Consider the following 23,535-nt stretch of genomic DNA (forward strand, 5'->3'; position numbering starts at 1 on the left):
TTTTTTGTGAAGGCATCCAGGGGGCTCGGAAACCTTAGAGGAAATAAAACTTTCTTGTGGTTCATTTATTAAAGGGACAGGTCGCTCTGCGGCTCCTCCCCCCCCCACCAGCGCGCTCAGCAGAGGGGCTGCCTTCCAGGTAACTCTGTCCAGGAAAACTCCCTGACAGATCTCACCAGCTAGGCCTAGAGAAAGGAAGCCTCCGTAATAATGTGGGGGAAATGTAAAAAAAAAAAAAGCTTTCCCCAATTAAAAGCAAACAAGGCAGGAGGAGAGGAAATTCCAGCTCCAAGATGAGCCCCTCAGCCGTTTCAATGAAACCATACGAGAGAGAGGAATATTGCACTGGGAAAATGCGCAGGCCCAGATCCCATGGGAGCTTTCAAGCTCCTCTGTTCTGGGACTTGGGGGCTTCTAAAAAAATCCTTCAGCTTCCAAAAAAAATACAAAAGCGTAGGTTTAAGAAAATAAGTTTTCTTTACTTTACTACCGTCGATTCCCATTTGTAAGACAAGGAGGGCTTTGCTGGGGAGAGGGGAAGGGCCTGTCATAGTGCATTTACCTTCAGCTCTCTAACACAGTGGGTCCCACCAGCCAGTCGGGGGGGGGGGGGGGGGGGGCGTTTCAGGATATCCACCATGAATATGCACGAGGGAGGCACTGCCTCCGGAACATGCAGATTTTCTCTCATGCATATTCATGGTGGATATCCTGAAACACCCCCCCCCCCCCCGACTGGCTGGTGGGACTCCAGGACGGGGCGTGGGGACCACTGCTCTGGGGCCCTATAACTCAAATGAACTGTGCGCGGGTTCAGCCGCAACCAACTTTATAATTTAATACTCCAGAACTTCTCGTGCAGCCACGTCCGGGGTGGGATGCACTGGCAGCGCCGTGTCCGGTGCCCAGACGGCATTAGAGCTTCCTCAGAGGTGAGGTGGGGGACACAACGTCGTGACTGTTAACCACTTACAATATTTCTATTTATTTATTTAAAACCTTTTTGTACCGACTGTCATATCAAATCGGTTTACAATGGAACTCGGGTAACTTAACACGGAAGCAGAGGCAAAGTTACAATAAAACAGGGGGAAAAAACTTGGAGGCGGAAGGAGGCAGAGATAGGTTGAGAAAAGAGCGGCAGCGGAATGGGATGACTTGCTCGGACATAGTTAAGTTACTTAGAGGGAGAAGGGGGTCAGTTCAACTGTTGGTCTCATAATACAGTGATTATATAACAAAAGAGATTAGATACAAGGTTTATACACCAGGCTTATATGCTGAGGATTATATACAAGGTTTATATATATATATAAACACCGTGGTTATGTAGCAGAGGGTGCTAAACAGGATCATCTACAATTTGAAGGGAAGGAGGATAAGGAGGGCAAGGGAGGGGGATTATGTACAAGATAAGTGGAAGGTGGGGGAGAGAGCGGGAAAACTAAAAGAGGGGGGGGGTGAAAGGGAGGTGGAGGGCAGTAATAGTGAGGGTTGAGAAGGATGTGGCTGAGGGGGCTTAAGTGGTAAACTGAGGCACAGGGTTGGTAAAGTGGCTTGTCCTATGCCCCACAGAGTCGGCGGCAGGGCTGGATTTGAACTGGCGTCCAAGGGGGGATTGTCCTGAGTCAGAGTTCTGAGCACAAAATTATTCCTCCCCCCTAGGGAACAGAGCTTTGGCTCCAAATCAGGGAGATAGCGTTGCACAAGTCACCGAGCCATCTCAGAGGCAAATCACAGCCAAATCCATCAGGAAGAGCTGGGATCGTACAAGCCCCGGTTTCTCAGCTCTGCGCTATTTCCAGCCAACATATGGATGTGAAAATCCATTGGAAACACATTTCCTGAATTCAGAGTCTGTGCACGTGGCCTGTGCAGTGGCAGGGATGAGGGGGATCCAGGAGAATCTGGATCCCGTAAGAGAAGGAAGTGGTTCCCACAAACAGCCCAAGGAAGATTATTACCGGATGGATGGGGAGAGAGAGTGCCAAGACCCACGCAGGCCAATGGTTTTAACTTTTTCATCCTCACATTGCATATCAGGTGAACATCTTCCAGTGTGAATGTTTCATCGGTGGGGGGGGGGGGGGGAGATTGTGCCAGTGCTCAGTGGCAGGGCATCTGGCCCTAGTGCCGAATGCTGGGGACTTACAATATATATATGGGGTGAGGGCAGTCTCTACTGTCTGTGGGCGTCTGGGGCATTCTGGCACCTGAGAATTTAGTTAATGCAATATCACTGCTCTCTTTCTGTGTAATAATGCTGTACTGCCGCTCTACCCATGCAATAATGCTGTATCATAACTCTACCCATGCAATAATGCTGTACCACCATTCTACCCATGCAATAATGCTGTATCATAGCTCTACCCATGCAATAATGCTGTACCATCGTTCTACCCATGCAATAATGCTGTATCATAGCTCTACCCATTCAATAATGCTGTACCATCATTCTACCCATGCAATAATGCTGTACCACTGCTCTAACCATGCAATAATGCTGTATCATAGCTCTACCCATGCAATAATGCTGTACCATCGTTCTACCCATGTAAAAATGCTGTACCACTGCTCTACCCATGCAATAATGCTGTATCATGGTTCTACCCATACAATAAAGCCACACCACCTGCTCTGCCCATGCAATAATGCCAGATTCAATCACCCTTATCTTTTATACATCTCACTGGATACCTTTGATATTTAGGATAAAGTTTAAAACTCTGTCCTTGGTATGTAAGGTTCTTTATACTGGTCAGCCTAACTGCTATCCTAATCTTTTGCTTCCTTCTAAGGCCTCTTGTGTTTCAAGTCCTATGCAGCCGGAATTATTAAGTATCCCTCCCCCTAGTCAGATACGCTTAGAACAGACTCGACGATCAGCCTTTTCATATGGAATAATCTTCTCTCTCCGCCCGAGCTGAGAAAGGCTATTTGAAATTTCTAAAGATTCTCAAATGATGGCTATTTAGGCCAGTTTAAAGTGAAGAGTAGGCTTTATCATCTTTGGCATTATCTTAAAATGTTATTGTTTAAAGGTATTTTATGTTATTTGTTGTGCAGGTGTATATTGCTTGTCTTATTTTGTTTGTAAGTTTTTAACTGCTTTGTATATTACATTTGTAATTGTATTGTAAATAGCTCTGATGGTTTTGTCAGCGGAAGTGCAGTATCTCGGATAAATAAACAGTTACACCACAGTTGTGTGTTGCCGCACCACCACTCTGCCCAGGCAATAATGCCGTATCGCTATACTACCCATGTAATAATGCTGTAACTCCTCTCTCTACCCATGCAGTCATGGTGTATTGCTGCAATACAAGTGTAATAATGCTCTGCCAGTGGTGAGCGCTCCTATCTAATTTGAAGCATGTTTACCTACTTCAGCTTGGGTGATAGCATAAAATGGAATTTGAAAAGTGATTAGTAATAGGAGATTAGATATTGACCCACCAGTGATAGCAGCCAGGGTGTCAGGCTCCCTCCCTTACTAACAGCGCCAGATGATACCCTGCAGATGTCAGCGTACTAAGGCAATGCCACTAAAGTCCGGAGCCATCTCCAGAGCAGCCCGGCTGCTTATTAACGTGTTTCTCATCTTCCGTATTATGGGATTCCTGACTTTACATGAAGCTTAGATGCAAATGAAAGCTGCGGCTTTCTCTCCTCCTACCCCCAAATCCCCCCCCCCCCCAAGACACGAGACACCCAAAAAGTGGGATTCACCTGTAAAAAGCTGCCCCTGCCACTCCTCTCCCCCCCCCCCCCCCCCCCACCCACCTGCCTATCGTGTAACACAAGCTGAAGACAAACTAACCCTGGAGTCCTCTCAGGCACCACCCTGGGGACCTGCGAACACTCCCCTCTCCCCAAACCACATTCCTTTCCCATGCTGCAACCCTCCTATTATTCATTAACCTCCATGGCAGGGCTCACAGGTGGTGTCAGGTCATCAGGGGCAGGGTCACCCAGGCCCGGTTTTACCCCCACTGCATCAGAGCCAGCCTCTGCTCCGGTGTGGCTGGTAGAGGAGCGTGCCCCTCCCCTTCCCCCTCACCTCACCACGCAGCGGCACCCTGACCCAGTCAGCCATGCTAGCCACACAGCCTCAAGGCCGCTCAGTGCCAGAGCTCCACGCAGGCATCACACACTGACCCACGAAAAGCATGAATACAGCACGGACAGCTGAAGGGCAGACCTCCATCAGAGGCCCTACATGTAAAATATGAATACAGCACGGACAGCTGAAGGGCAGATCTCCATCAGAGGCCCGTGCAGGCATCGCACCGATGCATATAAAGCATGAATACAGCACGGATGGCTGAACAGCAGATCATCAGATGCCCCTGCAGGCATCACACCGATAAATGCACACTGTGCATACAGCACGGACAACAACAAATTTGTTCCTGGGAAACCTGAATGAATAATTAAAAAAAAAAAAGTCTGATCCATACTTATGTGGGCTGGTGAAGAACTTCCTAAAGAGAGAGGGTTTTTTTTAATTTTTTTTTTTTTTGATGGACATAATTCCTGGCTATCTTCCGACCTGCTTTATCCTCCCACATCTTGGCCTGCTAACTGGATTACAAGCCACATTAATTAATTGGCAGATTACTAAAATTAACCAGACTTATAAAGCAAGGCCTGTTTACCATTCCTGCTCTTCCCAGAGATGGCACGGACAGCCTCGGGGGGGGGGGGGGGGGGGGAGTGAGGAGGAGAGAGGAGCCCGAGGCAGGAGAGCGTGCAGGGTCCCAGGGTGCCTGAATGCAAGAAGAGCCCCTGGTTCTGCAGCTGCCTGAATTCCTCACGGTCTTATTCCAAGGTCTCCTCTCCTTTTGTGGCCTGTTATATTTAATGTCCTTTCATATTTATATTTCCTCCTGGTACCCTTTCTCCTCCTCCCACTTTTCTGCCAAGCTGCTTGCAATGTGCATCACAAAACACACCAAACTGGACTTTTTTTTTTTCCCCCTCCATACAGTCAAGTCGCTGGGCTGCTCTTCCCCCCCCCCCACATCCCTAGGCCTGCTGAGCCTATGGAGGACTAAGGACCAATCCCCCCGGGCCCCCGGCTGCTGCCTCTGGAAAGAGATGAGGAGCATTTCAGGCTTCCATTCGGGTCTGCCAACTGTCAGTACAATTAATGACAGTCAGTAACAACAAAAACAAACAAGAAATGACAGTCTGTAAAAAAAACCCAAAAAACATAAAACTTTGTCAGTAAAAACGTCCTGAGCGATGGAGCCCGCTTCCAATGCGCTGGGCTCTGGCAGATTAGGCCTCGGTGCACATAGGAGCCGTGGCACAAAACGGCAAAACCCGTGTCCATAGAGAATTTAGATTATTAGTAACAACCTCCCCCCACCCCCTTCTCCAATGTTCAGGCAACCTTGGCTTCATTTTCCTGTCCCAGCCCAGGCCTACTGACCCGTCCCAGGCTCCTCCAGCCCAAGCTGCCTATCTGAGCTGGAGTTGCTAGGATATGGCTCAATAAATACAAGGACCAGGAGGGAGGCAGGACAGGGCTCAGCCAGCCTGAAGGGAAGAGCAAGTGATAAAGCTGCAGGGCGGGGAAGGAATCACCAAGGCAACGGGCTTGGGCTTCTGCACAACACAATCAGAAGGCCAGCAATATCTGAAGAGAAACACATGCGGCTGCGGACGGGGTTGCCAACTTTCAGTAAATTTACTGACTGTCAGTAAAAATAATAATAATAATAAAAGGACATCGGTATAAATAATTTCATGAGTTGGCAACTGTGGACAAAGCAGGGGGAGAAACTCCAGGGCAGCCCAAGTGTCCACTATCAGTTGAAAAAACCTCGGACCCACTGAGGGTGTGTAAAACCCTCGAAAGCCAGTCAGCAAAATGCAATAGGCTGGGCTTATGAAAGGCTACCTATCCGCCGACGTTTGTCCTCACGGCAAGAAATGCATTGTGATTTGTCAACCCATTTGCAGCGGGGAGGCAGAGATAAGACCCCCTAATCAATCAATTCGAAATCATTTTTGTAGCCCCTCTGTGAAAAGGGCCCTCAGTGAGGTCAATGCTCGGTAGGTTGTGCTGTGACTGTAAGACAGGGATTCTTCTCACCAGCCACGTTTTAGCTGTTATCCTGTGGAAGCTGGCTAAAGACTCGCCTCCAGCCACCCTCCCACCCTCTCTTTTGTGCCTGCCGCATAACATTTACCACCTCCGCGTGGTTTAAGCCCAAGACAGTGGCCCAGCCAGCTCCCAGAGTTATCCGGACAAGTCTTTTGAATAAGCCACCTCAATGTCAGAAACGGACACGCAGCCACCTCGGGGGTGCAAAGCAAGTCTGACATTTTTTTGCCTTGCTCAAGATGGCAGAGGGCTAGTATTATTATCAGCCAGCTGGGGGAGGGGAAACTCGAGTCACAGGGAGATAAAGCAAGCTGATCAAGGTCACGTGAAACTCGGTGGCAGGATCGGAACCTGCATCCCGCTTCTCTGTGCTGCTGTGACCCCCTACATCACTTCTGTACAAACTAATTTTTATTTTTTTTTTTGGAGAGGAGCGGTTTGCACTATCGGCCCCAACCCATCTATCTCCAGGCCAGTCGGGTTACAGGGCTGTTATAACAGGGCTGGATTTATAAGGCATCGGCCATAAAAGTCTTATCACGGAGCACATCCTATCCCCTGCTCAACCTGTTGTGAAAATATCTTTCACACAGAGAGGAGGGAAAGACAGAGAGACACACACAGAGACTGTGAGACAGACAGACAGAGAGAGAGACTCTGCTACCTCTCTCGAGAGGGTCCTCGAGGGTGCAGTACAGAGCAAAGCAGTCCAGGGTTGAGGATTTTCGGAGAACGGGTGTCTTTCTCCGAGTCTCACTCTCTGCTGCACTCAGACCCAGGTTAGGGGCTTGAGCTGCAGCAGGGCAGGGACCGGAGAGGGTCCCTGCCCAGACTCACCCAGACTTTGCTGATTTAAGATTATAAAACTGGAAGCAGAAACGCTGCAGCCCCCCCGGCCCATGATGTGCCCGTCCCACCCCGAGAACGCCTACCACGACCCTCCCCCCCCTCCTCCCCCCCATCCCGTGGACCACGCACCCCAGCAAGCAGCGCTGGGAAAATGGGGGAGGGGAGGGGGGGGGTCGGCCCTGGCCATGCGCGGGAGCCCGCTCTCTGCATGGTAACCGGAGCGGACGGTGCGCCCGCGTCCATCCGAATTATACCCACCGGCTCTGCAAAGAGAGGGATTCATCCCCCCCCCCCCCCGAATGGAGAGAGAGGGAGTTTTAAAGCTGAGTCCGTTCAATTACTTTATAAATGGGGGAGCTGGTGACGGAGGTCAGAGTGATGGGGGGAGGGGGGACCTGGGAGATGACAGAAGGCCTGACCTCCTTTCCCTGCACATCAGTCTGACCCTTCCCAGACCTAGAAATGTTCAGAATTGCCCCATCTGATGTATCACCTGATAAAATATATATATATATATATATATTAAAATAAAAACCAACCCTCAAGCCCCCTCTTTATTAGTGAAGCAGCAGGTTGGAACAGCAGTGACAGGAGATTTGAATCCCCTGGGAATTATCTGAGCCGTGGCCGGTGATAAAGATTCGTTTCCACGGGCACAGGGAGGGGGGAAAAGCCGCCAGCAAGGCCCGTTTTGGCATTGAAGCTGGGGAAAAGGCCGCGTGTTGTGTGCGATGCTGTAATGGAAGGATGCCGTCACCCCTAGAGGAAGCCGCGGCGCACAGAAGAGTTAGACAAGGGGTCACGGGCAGGAAATGGGAGCATTGTTCCGAAGGGAGCGGTTCCCCCCCCCCCGGCTCCTGGATCTTCTCCAGTCCGGTTGTGGGACCGTGAGAAAAGCACATGGAGCTGGCCCTCTGAGGACCTAGGGTTGCCGCCGGGCTCTGGGCTCATCCAGTGCATGCATGGCACACAAATGCTGGGGTGGCCACCCTGCTGCCACCCCAGCCGTGGCACGAGCGCCGCTCTCCACCCCCAGCCTCTGCACCTCCTGAGGAGCGGCCGTGACGGGGAGCCCCAGTGCACCCCCCGTGCCCACAGTGGCTGGCGGATCGGTTAATGCTCTGGCTGACGGCGCGGGTGACATCATACTTGGATGCCAGCGGGGGGGGGCGATGCAATGGATCCCACCCCCCCCCTTTCGAAGATGGCTGCCAACACAGGGAGGCTGGAAAGTTGTCCAAAGAGCTACAGCACCAGTCTGTTTGAAATGGGGATTTTACTCAACATTAGAGAGGCTTTCCCAGCTCAGCATGTGCACTCCCGGGGAATGCTCCGGAGATCAGTGGTTAGATGTCCTTGGAAGCCTCGCTTGTTGGTTGGGTTGCCACCTCAGTCCTGTTTTGTTTTGGTTTTTTTTGTGTGTGTGTCCACCATTGCATACAGTTCTGCTGCTCTTTGGGAACGCAAAGGGAAGATCCTGGCAGCTGCTTACTACATGTATATTCAAGGTCCTTTACCCATGGTGGGAGTTGCATTTGGCAACCCTTGCCATGGTTTGGCCAACGATCTGAAAATAGGCTCAAAAGAAAACTCCGAACTACAACTTCCTGCATGCAATGGGGGGCAAAAACCAGGACCGGATCTGCCTGTCTGGATGAACTGGGGGGGGGGGGGGTGAGGTGGTAGCCCTAGCTCCCGGGGAGAAGCACGATTCGCTGGTCACAAGGCTTAGCGGGATCTGCCCCAGCTTCGTCAAAGCTTCTGTCAACAAGGACAACCAGAACCTAATCCTCCCCGGCACTTGTCAGAAGAGGCTGCCCTGGGGGGGGGGGGGGGGGAAACAACCCCGGAGTCTTTCCTGCCCCTCGGGGGGCAATAAATGGCAGCCGCCTGTCAGCCCTGTGTCTGGAAAGGGCCTGCAGGGAGTATGACAAGGACCTTTCTCTGCATTTACTGGTAACCGTGCTCAGGATTAACAGGCCACCAAGGTAAATACAGTCTTACCTTTGTACACACCCCACCCAGGCGCCTTTGCCAGCTCTGCTCTGCTCCTTCCAATAAGATATTCACTTTCTACACTTTGCTGGCTAGAGTCGCTAAGAAGCGCCAGTTGGCATTTCAGGTTTCCATTGCTCATCCTTTTCCAGCCTTGACTAGTGATTCATTGTCCACGAAAGTTGCCGGCGGGAGGGAAAGTGAACCCCCTTCTATAGAGCCTATAGAAAGACCTGGTTTAATGGGACACAGTCAACATGGATTTACCCAAGGGAAGTCTTGCCTAACAAATCTGCTTCATTTTTTTTAAGGGGTTAATAAACATGTGGATAAAGGTGAACCGGTAGATGTAGTGTATTTGGATTTTCAGAAGGCGTTTGACAAAGTCCCTCATGAGAGGCTTCTACGAAAACTAAAAAGTCATGGGATAGGAGGCGATGTCCTTTCGTGGATTGCAAACTGGTTAAAGACAGGAAACAGAGAGTAGGATTAAATGGTCAATTTTCTCAGTGGAAAAGGGTAAACAGTGGAGTGCCTCAGAGATCTGTATTGGGACCGGTGCTTTGCAATATATATATAAATGATCTGGAAAGGAATACGACGAGTGAGGTAATCAAATTTGTGGATGATACAAAATTATTCAGAGTAGTTAAATCACAAGCGGATTGTGATACATTACAGGAGGACCTTGCAAGACTGGAAGATTGGGCATCCAAATGGCAGATGAAATTTAATGTGGACAAGTGCAAGATGTTGCATATAGGGAAAAATAACCCTTGCTGTAGTTACACAATGTTAGGTTCCATTTTAGGAGCTACCACCCAGGAAAAAGATCTAGGCATCATAGTGGATAATACATTGAAATAGTCGGCACAGTGTGCTGCAGCAGTCAAAAAAGCAAATAGAATGTTAGGAATTATTAGGAAGGGAATGGTTAATAAAACGGAAAATGTCATAATGCCTCTGTATCGCTCCATGGTGAGACCACACCTTGAATACTGTGTACAATTCTGGTCGCCGCATCTCAAAAAAGATATAATTGCGATGGAGAAGGTACAGAGAAGGTTTACCAAAATGATAAGGGGAATGGAACAACTCCCCTATGAGGAAAGACTAAAGAGGTTAGGACTTTTCAGCTTGGAGAAGAGACGACTGAGGGGGGATATGATAGAGGTGTTTAAAATCATGAGAGGTCTAGAACGGGTAGATGTGAATCGGTTATTTACTCTTTCGGATAATAGAAAGACTAGGGGGCACTCCATGAAGTTAGCATGTGGCACATTTAAAACTAATCGGAGAAAGTTCTTTTTTACTCAACGCACAATTAAACTCTGGAATTTGTTGCCAGAGGATGTGGTTAGTGCAGTTAGTATAGCTGTGTTTAAAAAAGGATTGGATAAGTTCTTGGAGGAGAAGTCCATTACCTGCTATTAAGTTCACTTAGAGAATAGCCACTGCCATTAGCAATGGTTACATGGAATAGACTTAGTGTTTGGGTAATTGCCAGGTTCTTATGGCCTGGATTGGCCACTGTTGGAAACAGGATGCTGGGCTTGATGGACCCTTGGTCTGACCCAGTAAGGCAACTTCTTATGTTCTTATGTTGAGCGCTTCGCTGGAGCGGCTTTCCTGGCCCTCCCCAGTAACTCAAGAAGCGAGGCCCCTACGGGCGAACGTCATTGCCACGCGGTTGGAGGCAAACTCCACAGCGATGGCCCCTGCTAGGCCAAGGCTGCAGCTGAAGAGGAGCCTCAGAGGGTCACGTGCGGTGGCGGCAGCCTCTTCCGCCCATTTCACGGGGCTGGTCCAAGGCTGAGGGATCTCGGCCCTGGTGCACAAAGGGCCCGATTCACCAAGCGCCGAAAGAGGAGAAATCCAGGGGTGGCCAACTGCGCTCCTCCTGGAGAGCCACAAACAAGCCCCGCTTTTCAGGATATTCACAATGAGGCAGATTTGCATTTGCAACGGAGGGCAGTGAACGCCAGTCTATCTCACTCATATTTGTGGTAGGATAATCCTGGGAACCAAGCCTGCTTGTGGCTCCTGAGGGCCGGAGATAGTAGATAGGCCCCCGAAGAAACAGAGCAAAAAAAAAAACACCTCATCCTGCAACCCTTTCACTTACGCTCCACAGCTCAGCGCTGGGTGGAGGAGCGGGGAAGATTCTTTCAGAGGAGGGAGGATATTTGATCGGGCACTGGGGACAGCCTCTTCTGGGACAGGAATCAGCAAGTAATACAATACACCAACTACACCCCCTCCCCCAGGGATCTGAGGCTGAGGAGTCATGGAAACCCCGGCTCTATAGGAAGCACCAGTTACTAGAGTCCTGCCCGGAGGGGGGCTGAGACTTAAGACAGTGTACACTCCCAATTGTTTGCTCCCGAAATAGAGCTAATTGGGAACAGGAGCAGGGCAGGCAGAACCTCTCAGGTTGTCTCAAATTCAGCTGACAGTAAAACCCGGAGTGGCTCAAAGTGCTACGCAATGGGAGTCTAGAATATTTCCTGTGATGGGAAAGGTAATAGTTCTTTGGTACCGGCACCGTGGAAACGGGGCAAAGACCGAGGTGATGCTGGTCTGCCGGGGAGAGAAGGACCGCTGGGCAAAGGGATAGGGATGAGGGAAGGGCGGGTGCTGTGCCAGTGCTAGTATGGCTAAAGAAGGAAGCAGGGTGCTGGGCCTGCCACCAGCGGGGGAGGGGGACTAAGGAGCTCCCACGAGGCTGGAGGTAGGCACTGGCCCCGGTACCGGTCCATACATCGGCCGGGGACATCGCAGTGCCGCAGGTCAATCGGCCAGAGCCCCAGGAGCTGCTGGAGCAGGGATTCCCTCACAGCACCTTCTGTGGGTACCAATCCTGGCCATCCAGATGAAAGTCCTGCCCCAGAAGGGTTGGACCTTTCTACTGTCAGGTGCCGTGCGAAGCATAAAATGCTTCCTTCTCTTACCCAACCTGAACTGGGGGGGGGGGGGGGGGCAGGAACTGAAGGATGAAAAATTCAAACCCTCACCCAGCTGAGTCCTGGCAAACTTACTCTTCACTAGCACGGTGAAAGGCAAAGGAACCCGGTATTTTAAAACAGTCTCCATATGACCACAAATAATTTCAGTTGTAACTGTTTAGATATGAATTCTATAGCAGCATATATACTATATGAAATATAACCTAGTTATATTATAGCTATCCATACATATACACAGCTAAGACAGATACTGTTGGATGCATAGGTACAGAGAGGGATTATATAGCGAGAGATGGGTATAGAGAGATAAAGAGGGTGGTTACATTTTAAAGAGTAACTGGTGAATTTCTATTCTTCACTTGGGATTTTTGGAGGGACCTCCTGTTCCTGGGTTTTGTCCTGAATGTTTGTTTTGATTGTAAGCTCTTCTGAACAGGGATTGTCTCTTATGTGGGTTTTGGTTTGGTTTTTTTAGTGCAGCGCTGCATACAGGAAGTAGTGGTATAGAAGTGATGCAGTGGTAATAGCAAGGTATCACCAAGTCACCGTGAGGAGCACAGGAGTTCCCTGTAAGCTGGGAAAGTGTCCTTCTCCTCACTACCAGGCTGCCTCTCCACCCTCTCACCCTGCAGCTCTAACTGAAGCTATTTTGGCACTTCCCGTCCAGAAATATTTGTATTGGAAAACATGGGAGGGTGTAGGTAACAGTGAAGTGTTATTATAGCGACATGAATACACACACAGACAAAAACAGTGACTTTAAGGGAGGATTCTGCCTCAGCTAGGAATACACTCACATGGGCTGCAGGCAGGATACAACATATCACACACACGTTAGGATATAGTGTATCTCTCACACACAGTAAGTACACACTAAAAATACTGTGCATTCCATATACACTGTAAGAACACGCTAAGGATACTATACATTTCAGACACATGCTATGAGAACACACTAAGGATACTGTGTGTCTCTCAGACACAGGCTGTAAGAAAATGCTAAGGATATGGTGTATGTCTCAGACACAGGCTGTGAGAACATGCTAAGGATACTGTGTATCTCTCAGACACAGGCTGTAAGAACACACTAAGGATACTGTCTCTCTCTCAAACACTGGCTGTCAGAAAACACTAAGGATACAATGTATGTCTCAGACACAGGCTGTAAGAACACACTATGGATACTGTGTTTCTCTCAGACACAGGCTGTGGGAACATGCTAAGGATACTGTGTATCTCTCAGACACAGGCTGTAAGAACACACTAAGGATACAATGTATGTCTCAGACACAGGCTGTAAGAACACACTAAGGGTACAATGTATCTCTCAGACACAGGCTGTAATAACTCACTAAGGATACTGTGTATCTCTCAGACACAGGCTGTAAGAACTCACTAAGGATACTGTGCATCTCTCAGACACAGGCTGTAAGAACTCACTAAGGATACTGTGTCTCTCTCAGACACAGGCTGTGAGAACATGCTAAGGATACTGTGTATCTCTCAGACACAGGCTGTAAGAACACACTAAGCACACAATGTATGTCTCAGACACAGGCTGTAAGAACACACTAAGGATACTGTGTCTCTCTCAGATACAGGCTGTAAGAAAATGTTAAGGATATGGTGTATGTCTCAGACACAGGTTGTAAGAACTCACTAAGAATACTGTGTATGTCTCAGACACAGGCTGTAAGAACACACTAAGGATACTGTGTCTCTCTCAGACACAGGCTATGAGAACACATAAGGATACTGTGTCTCTCTCAGACACAGGCTGTAAGAAAATGTTAAGGATATGGTGTATGTCTCAGACACAGGCTGTAAGAACTCACTAAGGATACCGTGTCTCTCTCAGACACAGGCTGTAAGAAAATGCTAAGGATATGGTGTATCTCTCAGACACAGGCTGTGGGAACATGCTAAGGATAATGTGTATCTCTCAGACACAGGCTGTAAGAACACACTAAGGATACAATGTATGTCTCAGACACAGGCTGTAGTAAGAACATAAGAACATAAGAAAATGCCATACTGGGTCAGACCAAGGGTCCATCAAGCCCAGCATCCTGTTTCCAACAGTGGCCAATCCAGGCCATAAGAACCTGGCAAGTACCCAAAAACTAAGTCTATTCCATGTAACCATTGCTAATGGCAGTGGCTATTCTCTAAGTGAACTTAATAGCAGGTAATGGACTTCTCCTCCAAGAACTTATCCAATCCTTTTTTAAACACAGCTATACTAACTGCACTAACCACATCCTCTGGCAACAAATTCCAGAGTTTAATTGTGCGTTGAGTAAAAAAGAACTTTCTCCGATTAGTTTTAAATGTGCCACATGCTAACTTCATGGAGTGCCCCCTAGTCTTTCTATTATCCGAAAGAGTAAATAACCGATTCACATCTACCCATTCTAGACCTCTCATGATTTTAAACACCTCTATCATATCCCCCCTCAGTCGTCTCTTCTCCAAGCTGAAAAGTCCTAACCTCTTTAGTCTTTCCTCATAGGGGAGTTGTTCCATTCCCCTTATCATTTTGGTAAACCTTCTCTGTACCTTCTCCATCGCAATTATATCTTTTTTGAGATGCGGCGACCAGAATTGTACACAATATTCAAGGTGCGGTCTCACCATGGAGCGATACAGAGGCATTATGACATTTTCCGTTTTATTCATCATTCCCTTTCTAATAATTCCCAACATTCTGTTTGCTTTTTTGACTGCCGCAGCACACTGAACCGACGATTTCAATGTGTTATCCACTATGACACCTAGATCTATTTCTTGGGTTGTAGCACTCACTAAGGATACTGTGTATCTCTCAGACACAGGCTGTAAGAACTCACTAAGGATACTGTGTATCTCTCAGACACAGGCTGTAAGAACACACTAAGGGTACAATGTATGTCTCAGACACAGGCTATAAGAAAACGCTAAGGATACAATGTATCTCTCAGACACAGGCTGTAATAACTCACTAAGGATACTGTGTATCTCTCAGACACAGGCTGTAAGAACACACTAAGGGTACAATGTATCTCTCAGACACAGGCTGTAAGAACTCACTAAGGATACTGTGTATGTCTCAGACACAGGCTGTAAGAACTCACTAAGGATACAATGTATGTCTCAGACACAGGCTGTGGGAACATGCTAAGCATATTGTGTATCTCACACCTGTCACAGGATACAATCAATGTCATACACAGGTTTCTCAGGAAGTCTTGGCATCTAATTGCACATACAGAGGTATAGCAAGGCACTGGAAGTCATTTTATCTCCCTTTTATAGCAGAGAGAGTGCTAGGCCTGGTTACCTGGGCTGTAGCTGAGGCCTGGGAATTGCTAATGAGCAGTTAATGAGTTGGGAATATATTGACAAGGGCCCTCGGGGTCCCTTTGATCAGGATAATGGGCCAGAAGCAGACGGTGAGGAAACTATGGACAGGATTACTCCACAGAGCAAGGACAAAAGTGTAACAGCAAGCAGGAACCTCACCCACCTGCCACCGAGCAGGAAAAAGAGCCTGCAACTCCCGGCGGAGCAGAGAAAGCCCTGCAGAGACCTAGGGAAGGGAGATCCAGGCTGGAGGAGAGTTAGTCCAGTACAAAGGGAGCACCTGCAGCTGGTTGGGCCCATCCCCTGAGCCCGTGTGCCAAGGTTTCCTGGGATCTGCTGGGACCTGGTCCCATCCCACGTATGCCAGCAGGGGTCCGAGCCAGTGTGCTGCTGGGACCATTTACGTTTTAAATCCCCCCTGATCTCTGGGAGGGGGGGCTAAATCCTCCCTCTCTCTCTCACCTGTACTGAGGCTCCAGAATTCCCTCCCCTCATTTAGGGATCCCACAAAATAAGTTTCAGAGCCCCCTTTTCCAATGTCACTTCCAGAGCAGGGGTAGGGGTGGGGTCACTCCAGCCCCTCCCGGTACCCTCAGCCTTCCTTTCCCCCGTAGTCTTAAAGTCGCAGACAGTCGGGGGGGGGGGGGGGGCACCCAGACCCTTTGTTTTCCAGAGCTAAAAGTACTCTGAGTTCCCTAGGAGAGCCCCCCCCCCCCCCCCAGCCCATCACTGGGTGGGGATCGAGCCAAGCCACCTACCTTTGGCGGAGCTCTCTCTGTCCTGAGACTGGCAGATCCTTGGGCTAACGGGCTCTGCCCCTTGCTAGCCCCTTCCCTGGGCTCTCAGGTTGGGTGGGAGGGAAGCAGCTCCAGCTTTCTCCTGGAAGTGGAGAAAAAAGCCCGATCCTGGGGGCTGAACTGTCCTAGCTCCTGGGTCCTGGTGTTGCTGGCTCTCTCTCTCTCTCTCTGCCTCTCTTACTCACTCCAGACAAACCAGGAACCGCAGCCTGGACTTTCACATTAACCCTTCACTACCCCTCTAGGACTCGCCCTCTGCTGCTTCTCTATAGCTCTTGCCTAATTCGGACCTTTATAGTTTGAGATTTGCTCCCATAAATTACAAGACACCCGGCACAATGCGCTGGTTTTCTTTCATTCAATTAGACTACAAAATGGATCTCCATATAATGTAATTAATTCTATAGGAGCTTTCAGGTCTGGAAAGGAGACTTGTGAAAAGGGATCCATGAGGGCAGGGCCACCCCCCAAAAAAATGATTGCTGCAAATATTTTTGTTTGAGGGTGCAGTGAAAGATATGACAACCCCCCTTCCAAAAAAAAAAAGGAAAAGATCCTGGTTTATTTTTTTGTTTCCTTGAGCTTCTCCTATGGAATCTCCTCTCACCCCTGGAAACAGTGGTGCCTGGATAAGACAGACTCATTTGGTTTTTGTTTTTTTTTGGGAGGGGGTGGCAAAACAGCAGTAACACTGGGACATATTTCTTCACATAAAGCTGATAGAGGCAAAAACAGTAACAGAATTCAGTAAAGCCTGGGATAAGCACAGAGGATCCTTAGCTTTGGAGGAGTGAGGGATAAAGCCTGGGATAATCACAAAGGATCCTTAGCTGTGGGGGAGTGAGGGGTAAAGTTCAGGATAAGCACAGAGGATCCTTAGCTGTGGGGGAGTGAGGGGTAAAGCTTAGGATAAGCACAGAGGATCCTTAGCTGTGGGGGAGGGAGGGGTAAAGCCTGGGATAAGCACAGAGGATCCTTAGCTGTGGGGAATGAGGGGTAAAGCCTGGGATAAGCACAGATGATCCTTAGCTGTGTGGGAGTGAGGGGTAAAATCTGGGATAAGCACAGAGGATCCTTAGCTGTGGGGGAGGGAGGGGTAAAGCCTGGGATAAGCACAGAGGATCCTTAGCTGTGTGGGAGTGAGGGGTAAAGCCTGGGATAAGCACAGAGGATCCTTAGCTGTGTGGGAGTGAGGGGTAAAGCCTGGGATAAGCACAGAGGATCCTTAGCTGTGGGGGAGTGAGGGGTAAAGCCTGGGATAAGCACAGAGGATCCTTAGCTGTGGGGGAGTGAGGGGTAAAGCCTGGGATAAGCACAGAGGATCCTTAGCTGTGGGGGAGTGAGGGGTAAAGCCTGGGATAAGCACAGAGGATCCTTAGCTATGGGGGAGTGAGGGGTAAAGCCTGGGATAAGCACCCAGGATCCTTAGCTGTGGGGGAGTGAGGGGTAAAGCCCGGGATAAGCACAGAGGATCCTTAGCTGTGGGGGAGTGAGGGGTAAAGCCTGGGATAAGCACAGAGGATCCTCAGCTGTGGGGGAGTGAGGGGTAAAGCTTAGGATAAGCACAGAGGATCCTTAGCTGTGGGGAGTGAGGGGTAAAGCCTGGGATAAGCACAGATGATCCTTAGCTGTGGGGGAGGGAGGGGTAAAGCCTGGGATAAGCACAGAGGATCCTTAGCTGTGTGGGAGTGAGGGGTAAAGCCTGGGATAAGCACAGAGGATCCTTAGCTGTGGGGGAGTGAGGGGTAAAGCCTGGGATAAGCACAGAGGATCCTTAGCTGTGGGGGAGTGAGGGGTAAAGCCTGGGATAAGCACAGAGGATCCTTAGCTGTGGGGGAGTGAGGGGTAAAGCCTGGGATAAGCACAGAGGATCCTTAGCTATGGGGGAGTGAGGGGTAAAGCCTGGGATAAGCACCCAGGATCCTTAGCTGTGGGGGAGTGAGGGGTAAAGCCCGGGATAAGCACAGAGGATCCTTAGCTGTGGGGGAGTGAGGGGTAAAGCCTGGGATAAGCACAGAGGATCCTCAGCTGTGGGGGAGTGAGGGGTAAAGCTTAGGATAAGCACAGAGGATCCTTAGCTGTGGGGGAGTGAGGGGTAAGCCTGGGATAAGCACAGATGATCCTTAGCTGTGGGGGAGGGAGGGGTAAAGCCTGGGATAAGCACAGAGGATCCTTAGCTGTGGGGGAGTGAGAAGTAAAGCCTGGGATAAGCACAGAGGATCCTTAGCTGTGGGGGAGTGAGAAGTAAAGCCAGTGATGGATTAAGGAGAGAGATCAGATAGGGCTCATGCCTGGAAGGGGCCCATACAGGGATGCATTATGGGTAAGGACAAACAGTATTTACAGGTAAATGAAGTAGAAGACCCTGGGTAAAGCAGAAACTGGGTGGGGCTTGTGTTCTTTATCTGACATCATTGCCTCTGTGTTGATGACATCATACACATACCCATATCCAATTGATGCATGCACTGTATGATGTCACCCGTGACTCCCCCAAACACTGCTGCTCTCCAAGGTGAAACAAAGCAGTTTAACAATTTTCCAGACCAAGAATCCCTAGCAAAAAGCTGCAGCTTGGTGAACGCCCTGACAGTTTGTATCCCAGTAGAGTGGTCCTTCCCCGCCAGGCCATGTGAAAGACTTTAGGTGATGGGAGAAAGGGTCAGAAGGTGCTAGAAAGCCTGCATTTCTGAAAAAATGCTGTATTTTGATGCCACCTTACATCAGTTAACAAATCCTTATTAAAAACCCTACAACTTTCTAGTTGTAGGGGAGGGCGGCTGGTTTTATAGATTTGATGGGAATCAGTGGGGAAAGTCTGTAATTATATTTTTTGTGCGGTATTGTGTTTGATTCTGATGTTATGAATTGCATTGGGTCATTTGACAGAATGTGATCCGTAAATGAATCCAACGACTAAATAAGAAGATCCAGAGTGATGGATGGGCCTGTCCCATCATCGGAAAAACTTTGAAGCAAGGCCAGTCTTGGACAGCTATTGACTCAATTGTATTTTTTTTTCTTAACATTTTATTCGGTTAAATAATAAGAACATAAGAAATTGCCATACTGGGTCAGACCAAAGATCCATCGAGCCCAGCATCCTGTCTCCGACAGTGGCCAATCCTTAAAATTACATCTGACTTCCTGCTGCTCACCCCCTATGACAAGAAGCGAGACTCTTGCGTCAACCGGTTAATAAGTATTTAAGGATTTTTCTTCCTTGTCCCAATCCCTTTTTTAAACCCTGCAATGTTAGCTGCCTTGACCGCATCCTCCGGCAACGACTTCCACAGCTAAGTTATGCATTGAGTGAAAAAAAAAAAAAAAATTTTTCCGAGTGTCTTTTATTATGGTGCAAACCTTTTAGACTCTCAGGAGGAAATTATCAGAATGACAGGAGACTGTCACTGACCGGCCAAGGGGACCTTCGATTATAAGCTGTCTTGAATATTTTTTTTTTTAATTAATAAAAATGTAAGCTGTGTTCTTTCCTGCCATGCAGGTCTACCATGCTACGGCAGAGTGCAGTGACTGAGTGGTTACAGCAACGAGCTGAGAACCAGGGTTCACATCTCATGCAGGGATTTATACACCGGTGAGTCTTCAGCTTGTACCTCCCCACCCCTACTGCCGGCGGCTCTTGCACTGCCTCTCCCACTCTGTACCTCGTGCTGGTGGGATTTTGCCGCTCCTCCTTCCCCCACCGACTGTTGACGCCCTGGGCAACTGCCTGGTTTGCCTAACGGAAGCACCGGCCCTGATCCTACTTCCCCCACTACCACTCCCTGAGCAAATCACTTGATCTCTCCTCGGCTTAGGTGGCCGCTTAGAAGGTAAGCTCTTGGGGACAGGGACTTACTACTTGACCGTGAATCATGCGGTAAGCTGCCTCGAGCGGTGGCCAGAAAGGCAAGTTGAAAATCCCAAACTTATTATTATCCTTAATCGTCTCCCTGTCACCTGTGCTGAACAGAACAAGCTCTGGTAACAGGGACCGACTTGAGTTTATCATCTCACTGAACAGATTTAATCAGAACTAAATGCACAGGGTGGTGTTTGACTCCTGCCTGTACTTAAGACAATATCATTTTCCCTTCAGCGGGAGGCTTGATTTATACACCAGTACATACGGTAGCCCTGCCTTACCCTTGCTGACTGTGATGACCCAGGAGCTTGGGCTGGAACAGAACACTAGGGGGTGAGGCCAGAATGGCAGGTAATGTGATAAGTTTGCTTGGAGAGGGCCCATGCTCCTGCTCTACGGCAGCAGACTCGCCCTGGACAATGGAGGTGGGGACTGTTTGCAGGGCTGAGTCAGCCCTAGGGGCCTCATGGGTGGAAGCTGCCAGGCCCAGTCAGATCTCCAGAGCAATCTCGATTCAAATAAGATACCCCCAGCGAGGAGCCGGCTCCCGAGTCACGCACCAGGCTTAATGCTGCCTGCCAATACCTTTCAAACTTTCTAGCACCTGCAGGCATCCGGGGTGGGTGAATCTCCCTCCACCTGCTCCCCATGCAGGGTTGGCTAATTAACCTTACCCTTAACCAGGTTCAAAACTAAGTCACATTGTTTAAAAAAAACAAAACAATGAATCTTGCTTTAACTCTGAATGGTTTGGATGTGTGGGAAGTCACTTAAGAGAGATAGAGAAAGGGTGGGAGGCTGGGACACCCCAGCAAAATGCAGGGGCCGACCCCAGGGTACCAGCGTGCAGAAGAGCCTGGCGTGTCTGGTGAGCCGAGGATGGGGGAGGGGATCCCAGCATCATCATCCTCATTCTAGCGCAGGTCCCTGCCTCGCAGTCAGCCAGCACTGCTGTAATGACAAAAAGGCTCAGAGAGGGGAGGGGGGCTCCCGGCACCTGTAGCCCCAGTAGGGGCAACCCAAAGGAGCAGAAGGACGCTGCTGGGATAGGCCTTCCCCACCAACGACAAGAACAGCAACAAATATTTGAATCGCTAACACAAAAAATGTTGATATTATGTTCTTAATTTATTGTCCTCTTAGAGGCCTTTTCTCCTTCCAGCTGCTCAAGCTTCCAAGTTTACTGCCCTTGTTAAATGTAACTTTGATCCTTCTGATTATAAAAAGTTGTTCTCTGTTACTGTTGTTTTCTTCTACCCCAGTTCGATGTAAACCGATCTGATATGGTATTCAACCTTGAAGGTTGTATAGAAAAATGCTAAATAAATAAATAAAAATATAGCTGGAATGGGTGCAGCAGTAATATTTTCTACCCTCCTCCAGGACCCTCTCAGAACCAGTGGCGAGAGAACGCAGGTTTGAAGGAGCTTTTATCAGCACCAGGATTCTTTGTTGCTTTCTTTTTTTGGGGGTGGGGGAGGGGGCTCCCTCTGAACCCCAGATCCCTGCAGATTCCATCCCTGCAAAGAAATAACATGGATCTGGGTCCCGTTTCTCCCTCCCTCGGCTGCGCTCAAGTCAGCCTCTGCTTCGCCCCTTTACCCCTAGCGAGCATCTCCATGAATTTGTCGCCTCTTAAGCAAACAAGTGGTGCCCGGAGTCCTGGCCCCCCCCCCCTAACATCACCACCGGCTTGCGATCTACCCCTCTTACCCTTCTGCCTCGCATCCCCAAAAGGTTCCCCGTCGCTAGAAAGACCGGCAAGGTGGGATCAGAAACGCAGGGACTGGGTCAGACCCTGGGGATGCCACAGGGCCGTCGCCTGGCCCCCGGGGGTCGACTGACCGGGCCGCTTCCCTCCTGGTTGTGCCTCCACTGCACGGCATGAATGTTCCCCGAAGGAAATCCATGGGACAAATTGGAGCTTAACCCCTCCATGCGGGCACCGGGAGCTAAACCAGGAGATCGGACTCTTGGCTTAAGAGCTGCTGAAACAGCAAAGCTTGGGAGCAGAGGCCACCCAGCCTCTCCGGGTAGCCCGGTTTCCCTTTCTACGAGACCCCCCACCCTCTCCACCTTATTGAGGCTAGAAGCATGGGTGAGGATCCCTTTAGCAGCATAGGTTGGGCTATTTGCTTCCAGAAAACAGAGGAGAGGCGGGAGAGAGAGGACGCGTACGATGGTGCCACGGAGGCCTGCGAGTTAGGTGCATCGTGTAAAAAAAAAGACATCACGGGCTGATTCACAACCCTTCGGGACAGGCATTCCTGGAAATTCACAGGAGATTAAATGTCTTTTTTTTTTTTCCCTTCTTTTAAGGAAGGGACAAAGAGACAGAAAACATAATTGTTATAGTATCCCCTGTGCCCGGAGAGTCACACACAGGGTTCTACTGTCGGAGATCCTTCAAAGGCTCTCGGGTTTTGTGACTAACAGAGAAGCCACACCTGCCCAGCGTCTCTGATGACGATCAGCACCGCTGCACCAGTTTTACATGCACCCACACTGACTGGGAGTGTCTTAAGCAGGAGGAATGTGAAAAAAAAAAAGTGACCCATTAAATAATATTGTTTGGCATCACTGGGATTACTCTAGGAAACCTGATTTCATGTACTAGAAAGGTTTCAGCCGTGCCTGGGGGACTCAGGGAGAAGCCCGCGGGAGTGTTGGGTTAGAATCTCCGGTCCGGTGGGGTCATTCAGGCTGGGGTGGGTCGGAGGTCACGACGGGCCCTAGGCGAGAGGAGGCTACGGCAGCGACTCCTGCCTGCCGTAGAGCGGGGCGGACTCTTCCTTCAGCCCTGGCGGGGCACAGCTTGGCATTACAGCTGGGGGGTGGACGGGGGGGTGGACAGAAACTTAATAAAAGAAGTTTCACACTCGAGATTCCCCACTGCAGGTCAGCTGGGTAAATAGCAGAGGTTAAACGTGGCACTGAATGTTCCCGGAACAAAAGCTACGCTTGTTGTGTGCGCGAGCGCGCGGGGATGAGCGCTGCACTTTTCTCCCTCCCCGGCACATTCTTTGATGAAAGCCGAGGCCCTGCTGCTGCCAACCTCCAACTCTGCTCTCCCATCCCATATCCCGTGCGCAGAAAGAAGCTGCAGGAATCCAGACTCCCGAGGGCCCCTTGTACCCTGCTGAGAATTCAGCACAGCCCCCCCCTCCCTCCTCGCAGACAAGCAGAGGACCAGTAATTGTAAAGACAACTAAGAAGCCTGCAAGGTGAAGGCTCTGTGCCTGCTTTCTAACTGTGCGTGGGGCTGCAGCTGTTGTTCCTGTAGAAAAAGGAACGAAATGCCCCCGCCTGCTTGCAGCTGCAGGGGAGGACCCCAGCTCTAACCTCTCCTGCAGGGGCTGTACCCCTTGCACTAGGCCTCAGGACCCATAAAGGAGGGGGGGGGGGGAGACGTCGAGGGCTGGAGTCTCGGAGATCCCACAGCTTGCTCTCGGGGCCCCAGGTTACGCCATCTGTCCGGCACAACGGGCCGGGCTAGTCCTTGCCAATTTCTTCTTGCCCCCATCCGCTGCTGCTCCACTGCGATAAGCCCTTGCGCCAACACGCTTGGCTTGCCAGCGTCGTTAGCAGGGTCTGTGGGGAGGA

At 49.7% G+C, this 23,535-nt stretch overlaps 1 protein-coding gene across 2 annotated transcripts in view; it reads right to left on the reverse strand.

Moving 5' to 3' along the window:
• ARHGEF2 (Rho/Rac guanine nucleotide exchange factor 2) overlaps positions 1-16,229 on the reverse strand; it is a 119,232-nt gene extending 103,003 nt beyond the window's left edge. For both annotated transcript variants that reach the window (XM_029579431.1, XM_029579430.1), the window contains exon 1: positions 16,026-16,229. The gene's annotated coding sequence lies outside the window, so the exon portion shown is untranslated. The remainder of the gene's footprint in view (positions 1-16,025) is intronic.
• Between the last annotated feature and the right edge of the window lie 7,306 nt (positions 16,230-23,535).

The sequence above is a fragment of the Rhinatrema bivittatum genome, chromosome 16 (genome assembly GCF_901001135.1).
Source record: "Rhinatrema bivittatum chromosome 16, aRhiBiv1.1, whole genome shotgun sequence".
NCBI classification, from domain to species: domain Eukaryota; kingdom Metazoa; phylum Chordata; class Amphibia; order Gymnophiona; family Rhinatrematidae; genus Rhinatrema; species Rhinatrema bivittatum.